Here is a 22,468-nt window from a genome sequence, read left to right as displayed (position 1 = left end):
TCCCCTAGCTCCCCAACCCCCAACAGACCCCAGGGTGTGATGGTCCCCTTCCTGTGTCCATGTGTTCTCATTGTACAACAACCAGTTACGAGTGAGAACATGTGGTGTTTGGTTTTCTGTTCTTCTGTCAGTTTGCTGAGAATGATTGTTTCCAGATTCATCCATGTCCCTGCAAAGGACATGAACTCATCATTTTTTATGGCTGCATAGTATTCCATGGTGTATATGTGCCACATTTTCTTTATCCAGTCTATCATGATGGGCATTTGGGTTGGTTCCAAGTCTTTTATTAACAGCTTTATGCTAGTAAATTTTAAATTGCAGTGAAACCAGCAAATTCCTAGGAGAAATATAGCATCAAAATTAACTCAAGAAAGAATAAAATATCCAAAACATTGAACTAGTAGATTAAATTATTCCCACAAAAGAAACTCTGAAACTCTGAGACATTCAAGGAGTAAATAATTCCAGTCTTAAACAAATATGTCCAAAAAGTATAGAAAACCCTGGAGCTATCTTACATTCGTTTTATAAGACCAATAAGACTTTGATTCTCAAACCTGGCAAGGACAATTCAGAAAAGAAAAATTACAATCCAATCTTATTCATGGTATAAATGTTAGCAAACCAAATTCAGAAATGTATAGCAATTATTATAAGTAACAATTTATTATTATTTGTTAGTAAAAAGGATAATACACTATGATCAGGGTGAGTTCATTCTATGAATGCAAAGTTGATTTAACATTACAAAAATATAATCCACTCAACTAATGGTTTAAAGGAGAAAAACTGATACTCATGAGGTTTTCTCCACCAGGTATCAAGCCTAATTATAAAGCTATTATAAGGAACTGTGTGTAGTATTTGAACAAAAATGGAGGCCCCAAACTTGACACTTGCATTAATATAACAAAATAGCATTGCATATTGGTGGGAAAGGGTGGGTGTTTCAGTGAATCGTGCTGGGACAACTGGTCATCCATGTACAAAAAAAGGATGCAAAACCTCTATCACATCACATGCAAACATTAAACTCTCCCATCAAATAAAATTCCAGGACCAAGAATCCCAGGACCAAACATTTTAAAAAGAGATAACACTAATTCCTAATTCTTTTCAAACTCTTACAAAAAATTTTAAGAAGAAGGAATAATTCCAAAGTCACTTCACAAGACCCGAATTACCCTGATAACAAAGCCAAAGACACTGCAAGAATAGAAAATTACAAGCGTACATCCTTGATGTGCATAGACGCAAAAATCCTCAACAAAACACTATCAAACCGAATTCAACATCACATTAAAAGAATGATTCATCATGATCAACTAAAACTTATTCAGAGGTGCAAAAAGGAATCAACATACACAAATGTATATATATAATAAATGTAATAAACTACATTAACAAAATGAAGGAAATAACCTTATGATCATCTCAACAGATGTAGAAAAAAATTATCAAATTCAGTATTCTTTCATGATAAAAGTTCACAACAAATTAGATATAAAAGAAATGTAGCACAGCAAAATAAAAGCCATAATGAAAGGCGCACAGCTAATGTTACACTCAGCAGTGGAAAACTGAAAGTTTTTTCATTAAGGTAAGTGAGAAGACAAGAATGCCCACTCTTGCCACTTCTATTCAACAAGGCAGTGGAAATGCTAATCAGAGCAATTAGGTAAGAGAGATAAATAAAGGCATAGAAATTGAAAAGGAAGGAGTTAAATTGTTCCTATTTGCAGATGGTGTGCTGTCATATATAGAAAACCTTCAAGAGTACACCAAAAACAATTTGAACTAAGAATTGAAATCAGTAAATTTTCAGGATATCAAATTAACGTACAAAAATCAGTAGCATTTTAATATATTAAATGAACTCTTTGAAAAAAAAATCAAGGAAATAATTTTATTTACACTAGCTACAAAATTAAATAATATACTTAGAAACTAGTTTAACCAAGGAGGTGAGGGCCTGTATACTAAAAATTATTAAACATTTACTTAAAATTGAAAAAGCTACAAATAAAAAATGAAACAATAGTCCATGTTCATGAACCAGAGGAAGTGATATTATTAAAATGTCTATACTACTCAAAGCTTTATACAGATTTAATGTAATTTCTATTAAATTTCCAATGACATATCTTACAGAAATAAAAATACCAAAATTTGTATAGAATTACAAAAGGCTCTGAGTAGCCAAAGCAATCTTGAGCGTAAGAAACAAAAATTGAGACTTCGTGCTCCCTGGCTTCAAAATTTTCCACAAAGCTATAGTAATAAAAGAAAGCATAATACTGGCATTAAAAACATCATATAGACAATAGAACAAAATACAAAACTCACAAATAAATCTATGCCTATATGGTAAATTGATTTTTGACACAGATATCAAGAATACCTAATGAGGAAAGGACAGTCTTCAATAAATGGTATTAGGAAAACTAGATACCTTTCTACAGAATAATGAAATTATCTCACACTACATCCAAAAATAATTTCCAATGGATGAAAGACTTAAATATAAGAGCTTAAATTGTAAAACTACCAGAATACATGACATTGGTTTGGGCATTGAGGGTTTTTTGGATATGGCCTCAAAAGCACAGACAATAAAGGTGAAAATAGACTTATGTGATTACATCAAACTAAAAACGTTATGCACATCAAAGAAAACAATCAACAGAGTAAAGAGAATACCTGCAGAATGGGATAAAATATTTGCAAACTATACATTTGAAAAAAGGGTTAATATACAAAATATACAGATGGTACTCAACATACGGTAATTCAACTTAGCACTTTTTGACTTTACAATGGTGTGAAAGTGATATGCATTCAGCACACTCCTCAACTTAAAATGGGGTTACATTCAGATAAAGCCATAAGTTGAAAAAATCCTAAGTCCAAAATGCACTTTTGAATTATGATATTTTTCAACTTATGATGAGTTTGTCTTTATGTAACCCCATCATTTGTTGGGGAACATTTGTATAAGGAATTTAAAAACTCAACAGCAAGAAAACAACCTGAGTAAAAAATGGGCAACCAACCTGAATAGTCATTTTTCAGAGTAAACCTAAATGGCCAACAAGTTTGTTTTTAAAATCTCAACATTACTATTTATCAGGGAAATAAAAATTCGAACTGTGATAAGACCAGAGTTGATACTATGGCTGACTAGAGGCACCCATCACTCACCTTCTCCACAAAGAAGGAACAAAGTAGTGAGTTGACAATTGCACATGGAATACAGCATCCAGGAGAGTACATTCAAATTCAGTAGGGAAGTGACAGGGAACCTCTGAAGTACAGAAGAAGAAAGTAAAGCAACTGGCCTGGCCAGGATTAGCTCAAAGCCAAGAGGAACTTCCCAGTGCAAGGCAAAGATAAAAGAGAACTGCCCAGCAGCCCACATTTCTACAATGGACTACAGCAATGCTAGCCACAGAAGAGCCCATTGGCCCTCAGAGGCACTGATGCAAGGATCAGGAGCTTCCTAGAGTCCATACAATAGCATTGTTCCAGAGAAGGAGTTTGCACTGGGTCCCAAACAACCCCTGAAACCCAAGTAGCTGCATCATGTCATCATTTTAAAAGCCCACTTCTAACCAAACTTCATTCTGTTCTGAAGCCCAACATTCACCTCTGCATCCCTGGAAACCCTCTGACATCTCTGCGTGCCCACAGAGAGGGCTGCAGTATTGTGACACCAACTGGACTCAGTGGTGCAGAAGGGCTCCCAACACTCTAGCCCACACAGTGTCCTAAACCCTGAAAAATGGGTGGTGAATGCCATGCAGAGGCCTAGGAATTGATATGCCCCACCTCCCACAGCTGGCAATTGTGCACACCATTGAGGAGCCTGAGTACAGACCTGTGCACCTGCTTTTGCCACCAGCACTCATATGCATCATCTGGAGGCCAGTGGATCAACCCAGTGTGCTTTCTATTGACCATACCCACTCTACTCACTGCCAGCACTGCTGGTACTAAAGGACACCATCTAGAAACCTGGGGATCAACTCACTCCACATGTCAAACCCTGAATCTATGCATGACTTTAAGGGGCCTGAAGACAGGCCCAGCTAGTCTGCTAGCACCTGCACACATCATATAGGGGGTCTAGGGATAGACCTGCCCCACTAACAATCCCAGCATTTACATATACCTTTCACAATTCTAAGGATGGATATGCCCAACTTGCCACCACCATCACTACCAGCACCCAAGCTTATGTGCTACCTAGGGGCCTGAGGACTGCTCCTCTCCAGTTTCACTACTGCCAATTCTGGTGCCTATTTATGCTGCCTTGGGGTCTGAGGGTGGCCCCACAGCTGCTACTGCCATCACTGATGCCATGCAGGACGCCCAAGGGACCGACAATACATCTGCTTACTAGGCCAACTACTGCCATTGTTGGCACTCAGGCAAAACACATGGAGGCACAATGTCTGGCTCACAAATACTTTCTACCATTGGTGCCCTCATATACCACAGAGGGATCCAAGGACTAGCACACCTGGCCCATCACCTCCACCACTGGAGCATGAAGATAGGCCCATCACCTGAAAACTCCATCCCAAACCAAGCCTCACTACATACTTCACTAACAGCCACAGTCTGAGGCCTGTGGAACTCTGAAAAACTCACAGACAACATTGACACTGATTATAGCCAAAGAAATTATATGAAGACTCTACTACTGTGTTCATCCAGAATCAAAGCCTAAGTGCCTTACGCAACCAACACCATAGAAACATTTGTATGGTTTGTATAATTGTCCCCTCCAAATTTCATGTTGTAATGTAATCCTCAGTGTTGAAGATGAGGTCTGGTGGGAACTGTTTAGATCATGGGGGTCAGCCGGGTGCAGTGGCTCACACCTGTAATCCCAGCACTTTGGGATGTCAAGGTGGACAGATCACTTGAGGTAAGTAGTTCAAGACAAGCCAGCCAGGCCAACATGGCGAACCCTGTCTCTACTAAAAATAGAAAAAATTAGCCAGGCATGGTGGCCGGAGCCTGTAATCCCAGCTCTCAAGAGGCTGAGGCAGGAGAATCGCTTGAACCCAGGAGGCAGAAGTTGCAGTGAGCCGAGATCACACCACTGCACTCTAGTCTGGGCAACACCTGCGCAACAGAGTGAGACTCCATCTCAGAAAAAAAAAATACAAAACAAAAAGAAGAGATCATGGTGGTGGGACCTTCACCAATGGCTTTGTGAATAGCTGTGGTGATGAATGAATTCTTGATTTGAGTTTATGCTAGATCTGATTGTATAAAAGTGTGTGTCACCTGCCTTCTCTCCCTTCCTCCCTCTCTTGCTATGTGATATGTTTGCTTTTTCTTCACCTTCTGCTATTATTGTAAGTTCCCTGAGGCCCTCACTAGAAGCAGGATGCCATTGCCATACTTCCTGTACAGCATGTAGAACCATGAGCCAAATAAATTACTTTTATTTATAAATCACACAGTCTTAGGTATTCCTTTATAGCAACAGAAGAAAAAAAGTAATATAGAAAATTGATATTGAGGAGTGGAGCATTGCTATAAAAATACTTGCAGATGTGGAAGCACCTTTGGAATTGGGTAACAGGCAGAAGTTGGAAGAGTGTGGAAAGCTTAGAAGACAGAAAGATGAGGTAAATTTTGCCCTGCTCAACCTTGGGACATTCAATGGACCCCAGATAGAGCTTGGGCAGCTGCTCCAGTGGGTCCAAGCCGTAGATCTTGGCAGCTTTCTTGTGATGTTAAGTCTGTAGTTAAACAGAATACAACAGTGAAAGAGGCGTGGTAGCTTCCGACTATTTCAGAAGATACGTCAGAATGCCTGCATGCCTAGGCAGAAACCTGTCAAAGGGGAAGAACCCCCACAGAGTGACTCCACTAGGGCAGTGCCAAAGGGAAACATAGGGTTGCAGCCCCTACACAGGGTCCTCACTGGGATATTTTCCAGTGGACCTGGGGGAAGGGTATTGCTACCCTCCATATCCCAAAATGTTAAATTGACAGCTTGCACTTTCTGCCTGGAAAACTGCAAGCATTCAACTTCAATCCATGGGAGCAGCCACGTGGGTTACATTCTGCAAAGCCATGTGAGTGGGGCTGCCTAAGGCCTTGGAAGTCCATCCCTCACATCAGGATGTGGGACATGGGGTCAAGGATTATGTTAAAGCTTTAAGAGATTTAATGCCTGCCCTGCTGGATTTCAGGCTTGTGTGGGACCTATTGTCCCTTTCGTTTGGCTGATTTCTCCCTTTTGGAATGTGAATGTTTACCCAATGCCTGTGCCACCATTGTATCTTGGAAGTAAATAACTTTTTTTTTTTTTTAAATCTCACAGGCTCATTGAAAGTAACTCATCTCCAGGTGAAACTTTGGACTTGAGAACTGAGACTTTCGAGTTAGTGCTGGAACAAATTAAGACTTTGAGGGACCATTCAGAAAGGATTATTTTATTTTGCAATGTGAGAAAAACATGAGATTTGGGGGGCCAGGAGTGCGGATGTCTGTCCCCTCTAAATGTGTTGAAATGTAACCTCCACTGTTGGAGGTGAGGCCTGATAGGAGGTGTTTGAATCATGTAGGCAGCTCCATCATCTTCCTGGTGATGAGTAAGTTCTTGCTCTGAGTTTATACAAGATCCTGTTGTTTAAAAATGTGTGGAACCTTCCCCCTCTATCTCTTGTTCCCTCTCTCACTATATGATATGCCTGCCCTTTCACCTTCCACCATGATTGTATGCTTCCTGGGATCTCCCCATGCAGATGCCAGCAGTATGCTTCTTGTACAGTGTATTAGTTTTCATGCTGCTGATAAAGACATACCCAAAACTGGGAACAAAAAGAGGTTTAATTGGACTTACAGTTCCACATAGCTGGGGAGGCCTTAGAATCATGGTGGGAGGTGAAAGTCACTCTTTTTTTTTTTGTACTTTAGGTTCTGGGGTACATGTGCAGATCATGCAGGATTATTGCATAGACACATACATGGCAATGTGGTTTGCTGCCTCCGTCCCCCGTCACCTATATCTGGCATTTCTCCCCATGTTGTCCCTCCCCAACCTCCCCACTCCCCTCTGTCCCTCCCCTAGCCCTCTCCAGCAGACCTCAGTGTGTGATGTTCCCCTCTCTGTGTCCATGTGTTCTCATTGTTCAACACCTGGAAAGATACTTCTTATATGGCGACAGAAAGAGGAAAATGAGGAAGAAGCAAAAGCGGAAACCCCTGATAAACCCATCAGATCTCGTGAGACTCATTCACTACAACAAGAACATCCCAGGAAAGACCCACCCCCATAATTTCATCACCCCCACCAGGTTCCGCCCATGACAAGTGGGAATTGTGGGAGTTACAATTCAAGATGAGATTTCGGTGGGGACACAGTCAAACCGTATCATACAGCCTGCAGATCTGTGAACCAAAATAAATCACTTTTTTCTTTATAAATTACTCAGTCTCAGATATTCCTTTACAGAGATGGAAACATATTGACACATACATCTATAGGAAAACATCTTTTTCTGATAAACGCAATCAATATAATTGGAATGAATGACTATTACACCAGATATGCAGATGTCAATGTAAGGACACAAGAAACATTAAAAGATTGTTTTAAATGGCACCTCTAAAAAAACACAATAATTCTCCATCAACAAATTTCAACAAAAAAGAAATGTATGAAATTGCAAAAGAAGAAATCAGAATAATGATATCAATGAAGCTCAATGATATACAAGAGAACAACAATAATACAAACAAGAAATATTTATGATCAAAATGAGAAATGCAATAAAGAGATAGATATCATTAAGAAATAACCAAACAGAAACACTGGAACTGAAAAAAAATCAACAAATGAAAGTAAAAATACAATGGAGTCCTTCAACAATACACCAGATCAAGCAAAAAAATAATAATTTCAGAACTTGAAAACAGGTCTTTTGAAATAGTCAAATAAAAAGACTAAAAGAATAACAAAGAAGGAAGAAAGCCTATTTTACAGATGAAACACAATAAAGCAAAAAAGTATTCCAAATTTGGGTGTTCCAGAAGCAGAAGAGGTGGGCAAAGGCATAGAAAACCTATTTAATAAATTAATAACTGAACACTTACCAAGTATTGCAAGAGATATAGATATCCAGATACAGGAAGCTCAAAGACCCCCAAATACATTCAACACAAATATTTCTTCAAGACACATTGTAGTCAAGCTGTTAAAGACACTGAGAATTCTAAAACAGCAAAATAAGTGTCAAGTCCCCAAACTGACATTGGGTTTTGTTGCAGAAATCTTACAGGTCAAGAGAGAATAGATCATATATTCAAAGTGTTGAAAGAAAAACTTTCATCCAAGAAGACTAGATCTAGCAAAGCTATCCTTCAAAAAAAAAAAAAGTGAAATAAATTATCCCCTAGGCAAGCAAAAACTGAGGGCATTCATTACCACTACACTGGCCCTATAAAAAAATGGTGAAGAAATTTCTACACCTGGATGTGAACAGGTGATACAGACCATCACGAAAACACACAAAAGTATGAAACTCATTGTAGAGCAGACACACAAATGAGAACAAGAAAGGAGTCAAACAATAGCACTATGGAAAACCATTAACAGCAATAATAAGCAATAAGAAAGAGAGAAAGGATCAAAGGATATACAAACAAACCATAAAACAATTAGCAAAGAAAAGAAATAATTCATCATCTATCAGTAATAACCCGAACGTAAACACATTAAATTCCCAATTAAAAAATATAGACTTGCTAAATGGATGTCTTGCTAAAACATGACCCAACTACATGATTCCTATAAGAAACTCATCTCACCTGTAGAGACACAGGTAGACTGAAAGTAAAGGGGAAAAACAATATTCTATGCAAACGGAAACCAAAAGTGAGCAGGAGTATTTATACTTACATCAGGTAAAATGGACATTAAGTCAAAAACAGTAAAAGAAGACAATGAAGGCCATTATGTAATCATAGAGGGATCAATTCAGCAAGAGGATATAACAATCATAAATATGTATACACTCAACATTCAAGCAGATGGGTATATAAAGCAAATATTATTATCTCTAAAGGAAGAGATAGACTGTAATACAATAAAGATTGGGGACTTCAACAACTCATGCTCAGCAACAGAAGATCATTTAGAGAGAAAATCAACAGGGCTGGGCTCGGTGGCTCACGCCTGTAATCCCAGCACTTGGGAAGGCAGAGGTGGGCGGATCACTCAAGGTTGGGAGTTCGAGACCAGCCTGATCAACATGGAGAAATCCGTCTCTACTAAAAATTCAAAATTAGCCAGGTGTGGTGGCACATGTTTGTAATCCCAGCTACTTGGGAGGCTGAGGCAGGAGAATTGCTTGAACCCGAGAGGCAGAGGTTACGGTAAGCTGACCAAGATAGCTTCATTGCACTCCAGCTTAGGCAATAAGAGCGAAACTTCATCTAAAAAAAAAAAAGAGAGAGTAAGAAAATCAACAAAGAAACATTGAAATTAATGTGCACTTTAGACCAAATGTACCTAACAAATAATTTCAGAGCATTTTATTCAAAAGCTGAAGAACAAACACTTAGCATATAAAACATTCTCTGTAGTAGGTCATATGTTAAGTCACAAAACAAGTTCTAAGAAACTAAAATAATAAAATTGCATCAAGTGTCTTATTAGACAAAAATGGATCAACACCAGAAATCAGTATCAAAAGAAACTTTAGAAACTGCACAAGGCACAATGTGTATGCCTGCAGGTGCTCTGCACCTTCACTCCTGCCAGGGCCAGGCCAGGAAAAAGAGAGGAAGGCCTCTGGTATTTGTGATTGGGCCAGTATTGATGCAATCACTGCAGGAGCCCTGACTCCACAGCACGTTTTTTTTTTTTTTTTTTTTTTTTGAGACGGAGTTTCGCTCTTGTTACCCAGGCTGGAGTGCAATGGCGCGATCTCGGCTCACCGCAACCTCCGCCTCCTGGGTTCAGGCAATTCTCCTGCCTCAGCCTCCTGAGTAGTTGGGATTACAGGCACGCGCCACCGTGCCCAGCTAATTTTTGTATTTTTAGTAGAGACGGGGTTTCACCATGTTGACCAGGATGGTCTCGGTCTCTTGACCTCGTGATCCACCCGCCTTGTCCTCCCAAAGTGCTGGGATTACAGGCGTGAGCCACCGCGCCCGGCCCCACAGCACGTTTAAGCTCATTCCTCTCCAGCTTCTCTGAAGTTGGGAGCTGTTTCTCCAGGGACACTGAGCCCCACCAGAGTAGTCTCTGGCCCAGCAGCCACATCCTCAGCTCAGTATCCTGGAAGTTTTCATTTGAGATACCTAATGATGTACCTCTGCCAGCAGACTGGGAGATGGCAAAGACATCTTCTGGTCGAGATACTTCTGAAATCACATTTTTTTTTTTTTTTTTTTTTGAGACGGAGTTTCGCTCGTTACCCAGGCTGGAGTGCAATGGTGCGATCTCGGCTCACTGCAACCTCCGCCTAATTTTTTGTATTTTCAGTAGAGACGGGGTTTCACCGTGTTGACCAGGATGGTCTCGATCTCTTGACCTCGTGATCCACCTGCCTCGGCCTCCCAAAGTGCTGGGATTACAGGCGTGAGCCACCGCGCCCAACCCTGAAATCACACTGATCAGACAATAACATAGCAGGATCCCAGGAAGGTCATACTCTCTCAGATAAATGTTACAGCCCTCACCAGTTCACCAGTGCAGCAGAATATGATAAACTCAGCCTCAGATCCTCTTCCTGATGGATGGGAACAAGCCATGACTCAGGATGGAAACATTTACTATATAAACCCTAAGAACAAGACCACCTCTTGCCTAGACCTAAGGTTTGACCCTCATTTTGGTAAAGCCATGAACCAGAGAATCAGAGGGGAAACAGCCACCACCTTTGGCTCTCCAGAGCCCACAAGGAGGCGTCATGGGTAGTGGCAACTTCAACCAGCAACTGAAGATGGAGAAAGAGAAACTGCAACTGAAACAGCAAGAACTGCTTTGGCAGGAATTAGTTCTCTGTAGCCAGTTACCAACACTGGAGCATGACGACAGAACTCTGAATCCAGTATCTTCCCCTGAGATGTCTCAGGAATTGAGAACAATGACTACCAATATCTCAGATCCCTTTCTTAACAGTGGTGCCTATCACTGTCAAAATGAGAGTACAGACAGTAGACTAAGCATGAGCAGCTACAGTGTCTCTGACACCCCGGATTACTTCCTGAACAGCGTTGATGAGATGGATACAGGTGATATATCCAACAAAGAACTCTGCTCTCACAGAAGAACCATTTCCCAGACTACCTGGAAGTCATTCCTGGGACAAATGTGGACCTTGGAACACTGGAAGGAGATGGAATGAACATAGGAGAGGAGTTGATGCCACGTCTCCAGGAAGCTTTATGGTCTGACATCCTTAATGACATGGAATCTGTTTTGGCTGCCACCGAGCTAGATAAAGAAAGCTTTCTTAGATAGTGATACAGACCTAAAATAGACTGAATTCTAAGTCTGTGAAGGATCTACGGAAATAAGACATATATGCCTGATATTTCCAAGTAAGCCAGTTGCAAGTTTCCAGTTAATACAGAAAAAGTTGAACAAATGTCCAGCAAGACTCTTTCATACACTATTTTGCTCTTCCTTGTCTATTGCAGCTGTTAATATATTGTTGACCTCTTTAACAGTTGGTTCTAAAGGAATCAAAAACAAACAAACAAAATTGTTTCTTTTGATATTATAACTACTGTTCATTTGGGGGGTTGGGGGAAGTGAGCCTGTTTGGATGATGGATGCCATTCTTTTTGCCCAGTTAAATGTTCACTGATCTGCCGGGCGTGGTGACTCATGCCTGTAATCTCAGCAGTTTGGGAGGCCGGGGAGGGCGGATCACCTGAGGTCAGGAGATCGAGACCCACTTGGCCAATATGGTGAAACCTTGTCTCTACTAAAATACAAAAATTAGCCGGGCGTGGTGATGGGCACCTGTAATTCCAGCTACTGGGGAGGCTGAGGCAGGACAATCACTTGAACCTGGGAGGCAGAGGTTGCAGTGAGCGGAGATCACGCCCACTGCACTCCAGCCTGGGCAACGGAGTCAGATTCTGTCTCGACAACAAATAAAAACAGTTTCACCTATCATTTTAAGTAAATACTCAGAATTAGAAATCAAATGTTTCATGTCATAGTTTGTTCAAAAATTGTTTCTTCAGCTGCCTTTGATCAGTGGAAAAACATGACTTACTGGTCTAACAGGCTAAAAATGTTAAAACTGATATTCAGTACTTAATGCTGATTTGAAGAGTTAACTGAAACCAAGACTGAAGACTGTTTTTCTTTCAGTATTTTCTTTTCCTTCTAGTATTTTCATTAGTCACATAGTGGCCTAAAATAAAAGGAGTGAACTTCTTTAATTTTAGAAGCTCATAGGCATGAGACAATTTCCATAGAAATATATTAATTATTGCCACATAGTCTAGTATAGGTTTTGGTGAATAATTTTGTGGGTGTGTGTTTTGTTTCGCTTCGTTGGTTTTTTTTCTTTTTTGGTTGGTGGTTAGTTTTGTTGAAACCTATTTAAATGATCATATTAGCACATCTATCTGTTCATAGTTGTAGCTCAGAACGGGTATTGTAGTTGTTTTGGTAAAATCTTCATTTCCTGTTTTTTTACCATCTTATTTAAATAGTGATTATATGCTCTCTCTTATACACACACACACACACACACACAATGTTTATAATAGTGTGATAGTGGAATGTATCTTTTCTTTTTTTAGGTTTCCCTACTTTTCAATTAATTTTGTAAATGGTAGCTTTGTATGCATTTAGAATAAATGATCAGTAGTTTATATTTCACTCATAGTTTAAATCTGGTTGGGGCAGTCTGCAGATGTTAGAAATGGTTTCAGGTTCTAGAAAGGGATATTACTATGGATAGTGCCTAGGGGAGTACTCTATGCCGTCTGGGCACACGATAGATTATATCTGATAAATTGGAAAAGTGCAAACAAGAAATAGCCTTATTTTTCCCCCTTGGCCTCTATTGGACAAATTTTTAAGTCTTGGTGGAAAATCACTGAGTAGGTTCATAATGTGCACAACAGAAGTAAGATTTGTAGTTATTCATTTACCTTTGGAAGTTTACCTTTGCCTTGGTTTTGGAAGTAAATTCTAGTTTGTAGTTCTCATTTGCAATGAACACATTAAAGACCAGGTTGAAATATTGCCTTCAACATTGTGCTTACTTATAAGACTTGCTCCTACTTCTGTATGCTTAGAATTGACTCTGGATAAAATATTATAAGGACATGATATAGCTGGTAAAGTGATCAGATTAATAAACGTATATTGATAGATGAATTAAGCAAAGAAATAGAGATAATGATGATTATACCTTTATTTTTACAGAAAGATATGTAACTAGAGTACGTGTCTATAGGAGTAATAATGGTTTCCAAAGAGTATTTTTAAGGGGAAAAAATGAGCATCGATTAACTCTGCAATATAAGCTATGAAGTAATAGTTGGTTGTAAATTAAAGTGGCTAGCACTTCTATGATTTAAGGGTCTTTCATTGTTTCTAAATAAGCCTTTATTTTTAAAGGTTTATAACAGACATAAAATCTCTTTTCCTGGCAAAAGCTGCTATGAAAAGCCTCAGCTTGGAAGGATAGATTTTTTTTTTCCCAATTACAAAAATCTAAGTATTTTGGCCCTTCAATTTGAAGGAGTGCAAAAATTGGAAGTCAGAAGTTTTAAGTACTTTCAGTGCTACAAAAATATGCAATCATTGTGCTGTATATAATAATTCATAGCTTGATCACTTGTAATAATTGACTCTAAGGTTTATATTGAGGAAATAGAAGAAAAAATAAACCTTGATTTAAGTTTGGGGGAAGATGGCCACTGTACAGATGGAGTTTTAGAGTAATAATGAAATCTTACCTAAAATGCAAAATTGGGTATATTAATCATACAGCATATTGTTGGGTTATGTTTTTAATGTGCAGAAGATCAAAACTACTTGGAAGGAGTGCCTATAGTTTGCCAGTAAGCCACAAATTAATATTGCATCTTATATATCATCAGGGTAGCTAGCTTAGGGGAAAGGGGAGAAGGTGTGGGGGGATGTAAAGATTTAGTAGGATCTCGATAGAGAAATTTATAAACTTTTAAAAAATATTTAATAGAGACTTGTCTTACATCTTGCTCTCATTAAAGGCAGTTGTTCCTAAACTTCCAATCATTTAAATACACCCACGAAACAAGAATATGGATATCTTCATTTCCCATTTGCCCAGCTATATATACCTCAAGGTTGCAGCAGTACTGTGATACCTGACACAGTGCTTTGATTTTATGATATACTCTTTACTGATCTAAAGGAGATTTAAGAGTCCTTTCTTTTCTTTGAATTTCAGTCATAGCCTTGATGTTGTCTCTTGTTTTATGTATTTGTTCTTAATGTAAAAGTGCTTAACTGCTTCTTGGTTGTATTGTGTAGAATTAGGATAAGATTTTATGTGAGTATTATTAACTGAAAATAATACAAATGTAAAAACCTGATAAATTTAAGGATTATAAAATTTGTTTATTGTAAAAGCAATTCAAGAATACCCAATTTCCCAGTTATATCTCAATGTTGTAGCAGTACCGTGATACCTGACAGTGCTTTAATCTTATGATGGAGCACATTTATTTGGAGTTTCAGATCTTCTAAAGCACTATTTATTGTAATAACTATTTTTTAAATATATTGTCTTTAAAGGAAAAATGAACACAGGAAAGTGGCTTTGCTACAAATGATGTTGCTATTTTAATTATTCATGTTATATATATGAATTCTATATGTAACATGGCAGAAAGACTGAAAAATCTAATTGTGTAATTCAGAATTCATACCAGTCAGTGTTGAAATACAAACATTGCAAAAGTTGGGGGCAATATCCAGTGATTAACAATTACATAGCTTTGGTACATGTGAGATATTAGTGCTCATATGAATTTTATCTTTGCAAGCATGTTTTTATAAGAATTGTGGGTGTGGCTATCATGACAATTGTTTTCTGTATCTTGAAAAAGTATTCTCCACATTATACATGTTTTATATTTGAGAATTCCTTAATGCACACTTTTCAAATATATGTATATGTATGTATATATATGAAGTACCAATGTTACCTTTTCAATTTTTGGTTTATTTATTTATTTTCTTCAACTTTTATTTTCAGCTCCAGGGTACATGTGCAGAATGTGCAGGTTTGTTACATAGGTAAACATGTGCCATGGTGGTTTGTTGCACATATCAGCCCATCACCTGGGTATTAAGCCCAGCATCCATTACATATTCTTCCTGATGCTCTCTCTCCCCACTGCCTCAACAAGCCCCAGTGTGTGTTGTTGCCCCCATGTAGCCATATGTTCCCATGATTCAGCTCTCACTTATCAGTGAGAACATGAGATGTTAGTTTTCTGTTCCTGTATTAGTTTGCTGAGGATAAACGATTCTAGCTCCATCTATGTTCCTGCAAATAACATGATCTTGTTCCTTTTTATGGCTGCATAGTATTCCATGGTGTATATGTACCACATTTTCTTTACCCAGTTTGTCATTGATGGGCATTTGGGTTGATTCTACATCTTTACTATTTTGAAAAGTGCTGCAATGAACATAGGTGTGCATGCATCTTTTTAACAGAATCATTTATATTCCTCTGGGTATATATCCAGTAATGGAATTGCTAGGTGAAATAGTATTTCTGCTTCTAGATCTTTGAGGAATTGCCACACTGACTTCCACAATGGTTGATCTAATTTACATTTCCACCAATGGTGTAAAAGTGTTCCTTTTTCTTCGCAACCTCACCAGCATCTGTTTTTTCTTGACTTTTTAATAATCGCCATTTTGACTGGCATGAGATAGTATTTCATTGTGGTTTTGATTTGCCTTTCTATAATGATCAGTAATGTTGAGCTTGTTTTCATGTTTGTTGGCTGCATGTATGTCTTCTTTTGAGAAGTATCTGTTCATGTCATTTGTCTACTTTTTAATGGGGTTGTTTGTTTTTTTTCTTGTAAATTTGTGATTTTTTAAATTAATTTTTTCAAAAAACATGCTCCTGGATTCATTGATTTTTTGAAGTGTTTTTTTCTGTCTCTGTCTCCTTCAGTTCCACTCAGATCTTGATTATTTCTTGCCTTCTGCTAGCTTTGGGGTTTGTTTGCTCTTGGTTCTCTAGTTATATTAGTTGTCATGGTAGGTTGTTGATTTGAGAACTTTCTAGATTTTTGATGTGGGCATTTACTGCTATAAGTTTCTCTCTTAACACTGTTTTAGGCCTGACGTGGTGGATTACCCCTGTAATACCAGCACTTTGGGAAACCAAGGTGGACAAATCACCTGAGGTCAGGAGTTTGAGACCAGCCTGGCCAACATGGCGGAAATTCATCTCTACTAAAAATACAAAAATCAGCTGGCTGTGGTGGCATGGGCCTGTGATCCCAGCTACTCAGGATGCTGAGGTAGGAGAATCACCTGAACCTGGGAGGTGGAGGTTGCAGAGAGCCAAGATCATGCCACAGCACTCCAGCTTGGGAGACAGAGAGAGACTCCATCTCAAAACAAAAAAAAGTACTGTTTTAGCTGTATCCCACAGATTCTGGTACATTGTCTTTTTGTTCTCATTAGTTTCAAATAACTTCTTGATTTCTGCCTTAATTTTATTATTCACCCAGGAGTCATTCAGGATCAGGTTGTTCAATTTCCACGTAGTTGTGCAGGTTTGATTGAGTTTATTAATTTTGAGTTTTAATTTGATTGTACTGTGGTATAAGAGACTGTTTGTTAGGTTTTCAATTCTTTTTTTTTTTTTTTTTTTTTTTGAGACGGAGTTTCGCTCTTGTTACCCAGGCTGGAGTGCAATGGCGCGATCTCGGCTCACCGCAACCTCTGCCTCCTGGGTTCAGGCAATTCTCCTGCCTCAGCCTCCTGAGTAGCTGGGATTACAGGCACGCGCCACCATGCCCAGCTAATTTTTTGTATTAGTAGAGACGGGGTTTCACCATGTGGACCAGGATGGTCTCGATCTCTTGACCTCGTGATCCACCTGCCTCGGCCTCCCAAAGTGCTGGGATTACAGGCGTGAGCCACCGCGCCCGGCCAGGTTTTCAATTCTTTTGCATTTGCTGAGGAGTGGTTTCCTTCCAATTATGTGATCAATTTAAAGTACTTGCCATGTGGCAATGAGAAGAATATACATTCTGTTGTTTTGGTGTGGACAGTTCTATAGATATTTATCGGGTCTGTTTGATCCAGAGCTGAGTTCAGGACCTGAATATCTTTGTTAATTTTCTCTCTTGATGATCTATTTAATATTTTCAATGGGGTGTTAAAGTTTACCAATACTATTGTGTGGGAGTCTGAGTCTCTTTGAAAGTCTCTGAGAACTTGCTTTATGAATCTTGGTGCTCCTGTATTGGGTGCATATACACTTAGAATAGTTATCTCTTCTTGGTGAATTGAACCCTTTACCATTATGAAGCCATTCTTTCTGTTTTTTGTTGGTTTAAAGTCTATTTTGTCAGAAACTAGAATTGCAACCCCTGGTTTATTTCTATTTTACATTTGCTTGGTAAACTTTCCTCCATCACTTTATTTTGAACCTATGTGTGTCTTTGCAAGTGGTATGGATCTCTAGAAGGCAGCATACAGATGGGGCTTGACTCTTCATCTGGCTTCCCATTCGGTGTCTTTTCATTAGGGCATTTAGCCCATCTACGTTTTTGGTTAAAATTCAATATTTTCATGTGTAAAATTGAGCTTGTCATGATGGTATCTGGTTGTTTTGCAGACTTGTTTATTTGGTTGTTTCATGGTGTTACTGGTCTGTGTACTGCAGTGTGCTTTTGCAGTGACTGATAATGGTTTCTCCTTTTCATATTTAGTGTTTCCTTCAAGAGCTCTTGAAAAACAGGCCTGGTCATGACAAATTCCCTCAGCATTTGCTTGTTTGAAAGGTATCTTATTTTTCTTCACTTAGGAAGCTTAGTTTGGCAAGGCAGAAAATTCTGGATTGGAAATTATTTTTTTTAATGATGAATATTGGCCCTGGGTCTCTTCTGGCTTGTAGGGTTTCTGTTGAGAGGTCTATTAGTCTGATAGGCTTCCCTTTGTAGGTGACCTGGACTTTCTCTCTGGCTTCCCTTAACATATTTTTTCTCATTTCAACCTTGGAGAAACTGAAGATTATTTGTCTTAGGGTTAATCTTGTGGAGTATCTTACTGGGGTTCTCTGAGTTTCCTGAATTTAAATTTTGGCCCATCTTGCTAGGTTGGGGAAGTTCTCCTGGAGGAAATCCTGATGTATGTTTTCCAACTTGGTTCTGTTCTCCCCATTTCTTTCAGGTACCCCAATCAGTTGTAGCTTCAGTCTTTTCACATAATTCCATATTTCTTGGAGGTTTTGTTTATTCCTTTTCATTTTTTTCTCTATCCTTGTCTGCTTGTCTTTTATCAGCAAGATGGTCTTCCAGCTCTGAGATTCTTTCCTCTGCTTGGCCTGTTCTGCTATTGACACTTGTGATTGCATGGTGAAGTTCTTGTGTTTTTCAGCCCCATAAGGTAAGTTGTATTCCTCTCTAAACTGGCTATTCTTGTTATGAACCCTTGCATTGTTTTATCATCATTTTTAGTTTATTTGCATTGGTTTACAACATGCTCCTTTAACTCAGCAAAGTTCATTATTACCCACCTTCTGAAGCCTACTTCTGTCAATTCAGTCATCTCAGCCTCAGTCCAGTTCTGTGTCCTTGCTGGAGAGGCGGTGCGTTCATTTGGAGAAGAGGCACTCTGGCTTTTGAGTTTTCAGTGCTTTTGTGTTGATTCTTATCGTTCTGGACTTATCTTCCTGGGCTTATCTTTCTTCAATCTTAGTTTGCTGACATACGAATAAGGTTTTCGTGGGGTCTTTTTGTTGATGTTGTTGCTTTCTGTTTGTTTTTATTTTAGGTTAGGCCACTCTTTGGTAGGGCTGCTGTGGTTTGCTGGGGGTCCATGCCAGACCCTAGTCACTTTGGTCCCTCCCACACCTGGAGGTATCACCAGTGAATGCTGTGAAACCGGAACCATCGCAGCCAGCTCCTTCCTCTGGGAGCTCCATCCCAGGGGGCACCAACCTGATGCCGGCCTGAACTTTCCTGTAGGAGGGGTCCGAAAACCCCTGTTTGGTGGTCTCACCCAGTCAGGAGGAACAGAATTAGGGACCTGCTTAAAGAAGCAGTCTGACTGCCCCTTGGCAGTGCAGGTGTGCACTGACCACCCAGACACCCCAGAGTCAGAAGGCTGGAAGAACTAAATCAGCTGAATTGCAGAGACAATGGCTTCCCCTCCCCTTGGGACTTCATCCCAGGGAGCAATAAGAGTTCTGTCCATATAATCCTGGCTGGAGTTGCTGAAATTCTTGCAGGGATGCCACACCTAGTAATGAGAGATGGATCTGGGTCCCACTTAATGGAGCAGAGTGGCCACAGTGAGACCCAGCTGCTGTGCTGTGTTGTGGGGAACTCCTTCCAGTCCCCAATGCCAGCAGGCTATAGCCGCTGACTCGAACTGCATAAATCATGGCCTCCCCTCCACCCGGGAAACTCAGTTTATCTCAGGCCTGCTGTCACTGGCCAGCTGGAATTCCAAGCCAGTGGGTCTGAACTTGTGAGGTGCCGCGGAAGTGGGACAAACACAACATGCCACCTGGCTCTGTGGATTCAATCCCCTTCCCAGGGGGATGCACAGATTTCTGCCTTGCTGAAATTCTGAGTGCTGGGGTAACTCCTGGGTTTCCTTGCATACTCAGGCAAGTGAGCAAGTGCGTCACTGTGACTCCACATAGCTCTGTGTTTCAAACCCAAGACCATACTGGTGTAGGTTCACAATGAGATCTCCTGATCTGTGGGTTGCAGAGATGGATGGGAAAAGCATGGTTTCCTGGGGAGGATCACACAATTACTCACCACCTCCTTTGGTTTCAGGGTGCGGGCTCCCCTGGCTCCATGCCACTCCCAGGTGGGCCATCACCCAGCCTGCTTTTCCTCACTCTCTGTGAGTCGAGTTGTCTCAATATGAAAATCTGAATACCTCAGTTGAAAGTTCAAAATTCACTCACTGTTTTCATTGGTCTCCACAGAAGTTGAGAACTGAAGCTGCTTCTAATAGGCTATCTTGGCCCCATGGAACTAAACTTTCTTCTTAGAACTTATTTTTGTTGCATTTTACAAGATTTGGTAAGCTATGTCTTCATTTTCATTTGTCTCAAGATTTAAAAAAAATTATTTTAATTTCTTCTTTGGACAGTTTGTTATTCAGGAACATATGGATTAATTTTCATATATTTGTGATTTTTCTCAAATTTCTTTTGTTATTGATTTCTAGCTTCATACCATTGTGGTCAGAAAAGATACTTGATAGAATTTCAATCTTCTGACATCTCTTAAGAGTTGTTTTGTGGCCTAAAATATAATCTATTCTAGAGAACATTCTATGTGCCCTTGAGAAAAATATGTTAAATGAAATGTTCTATATATGTCTGTTAGATCCATTTGGTCTAAAGCGCAAAGTTGAATTCCTATGTTTCCTTATTGATTTTCTGTCAGGGTGATCTATACATTGTTGAAAGTCATATTCAAATTCCCTACCAGTAGTTATTCATATGTCAGACAAAACAAACTTTAAAGCTACAGCAGTTAAAAGAGACAAAGAGGGACATTATATAATGGTAAAAGACATGGTCCAACAGGAAAAATCACAATCGTAAACATATATGCACCTAACACTGGAGCTCCCAAATTTATAAAACAATTGCTAATAGACCTAAGAAATGAGATAGACAGCAACACAATAACAGTGGGGACTTCAGTACTCCACTGACAGCATTAGACAGGTCAACAAGAGAGAAAGTAAATAAAGAAACAATGGATTTAAACTATACCTAGGAACAAATGGACTTAACAGATACATACAGAACATTTTATCCAACAATGGCAGAATACACATTCTCTTCAATAGTGCATGGAACTTTCTCCAAGATAGACCATATGATAAGCCATAAAACAAGTCTAGATAAATTTATGAAAATTAAAATTATATCAAGCACTCTCTCAGACAACAGTGGAATAAAATTGGAAATCCACTACAAAAGAAACCTTCAAAACCATGCAAATACATGAAATTAAATAACCTGTTTCTGAATGAGCATTGGGTCAAAAACGAAATCAAGATGGAAATTGAAAAATTATTTGAACCGAACAATAATGACACAACCTATCAAAACCTCTGGGATACAGCAAAGTTGGTGCTAAAAGGAAAGTTCATAGCCCTAAATGCCTACATTACAAAGACTGAAAGAGCACAAACTGATATTATAGGTCACACCTCAAGAAGTAGAGAAACAAGAATAAACCAAACCAAACCCAAGCCAGGAAGAAGAAAGGAAATAACCAAATTGAGAGCAAAATGAAATGAAATTGAAACAAAGAAAATACAAAAGATAAATGAAACAAAAAGCTGGTTCCTTGAAAAGATAAATATAATTGATAGACCATTAACAACATTAACCAAGAAAAGAAAAGGAGAGAGAAAATCAAAATAACTATATTAAGAAACAAAACAGGAGATATTACAACTGACACCATTGAAATTTAAAAGATGATTCAAGGCCACTACAAAAACTTTTATACACATAAACTAGAAAACCTGGAAGAGGTGGATAAATTCCTGGAAAAATACAATCTTGCTAGATAAAATCAGCAAGAATTAAATACCCTGAACAGACCAATACAGGCAGAGAGATTGAAATGGTAATTAAGAAAAATAATTTCTTAATTACCATTTCAACAACAACAAAAAAGTCCAGGACCAGACAGAATCACAGCAGAATTCTATCAGACATTCAAAGAAGAATTGGTACCAATGTTTTGAAACTATTCCACAAGATAGGGAAAGAAGAAACCCTCCCTAATTCATTCTGTGAAGCCAGCATCACTGTAATATCAAAACCAGGAAAGGCTATTAGAGAAAAAAAAAAACCCTACAGACTGACATCCTTGATAAACACAGATGCTAAAATCCTTAAAATAATACCAGTTAACCGAATCCAACAACATTTCAAAAAAATAATCCACCATGATCAAGTGGGTTTTATAACTGGGATACAAGGATGGTTTAACATATGCAAGTCAATAAATGTAATACGCCACAGAAACAGAATTAAAAACAAAAATCATATGATTATCTCAATAGATGCAGAAAAAGCATTCAACAAAATCTGACATTCCTTCATGATTAAAATTCTCTGCAAAATCGGCATACGAGGGACATACATCAATGTAATAAAAGCAATATATGACAAACTCATAGCCAACATAATACTGAATGGGGAAAAGTTGAAAGCATTCC

General features: G+C 38.9%; 1 pseudogene; it reads left to right on the top strand.

Annotated features, from left to right (window-relative positions):
* The first annotated feature begins 8,939 nt into the window (after positions 1-8,939).
* LOC105733593 (transcriptional coactivator YAP1-like) lies at positions 8,940-19,376 on the top strand (annotated as a pseudogene).
* The last annotated feature ends 3,092 nt before the right edge of the window (positions 19,377-22,468 follow it).

Source organism: Aotus nancymaae, unplaced genomic scaffold, assembly GCF_030222135.1.
Source record: "Aotus nancymaae isolate 86718 unplaced genomic scaffold, 86718_ANA_hifiasm-v0.15.2.pri h1tg000058l, whole genome shotgun sequence".
Lineage (NCBI taxonomy): Eukaryota > Metazoa > Chordata > Mammalia > Primates > Aotidae > Aotus > Aotus nancymaae.
The sequence above is the reverse complement of the archived record's forward strand: the minus strand, read 5'-3'. Positions and strand labels throughout refer to the sequence as shown.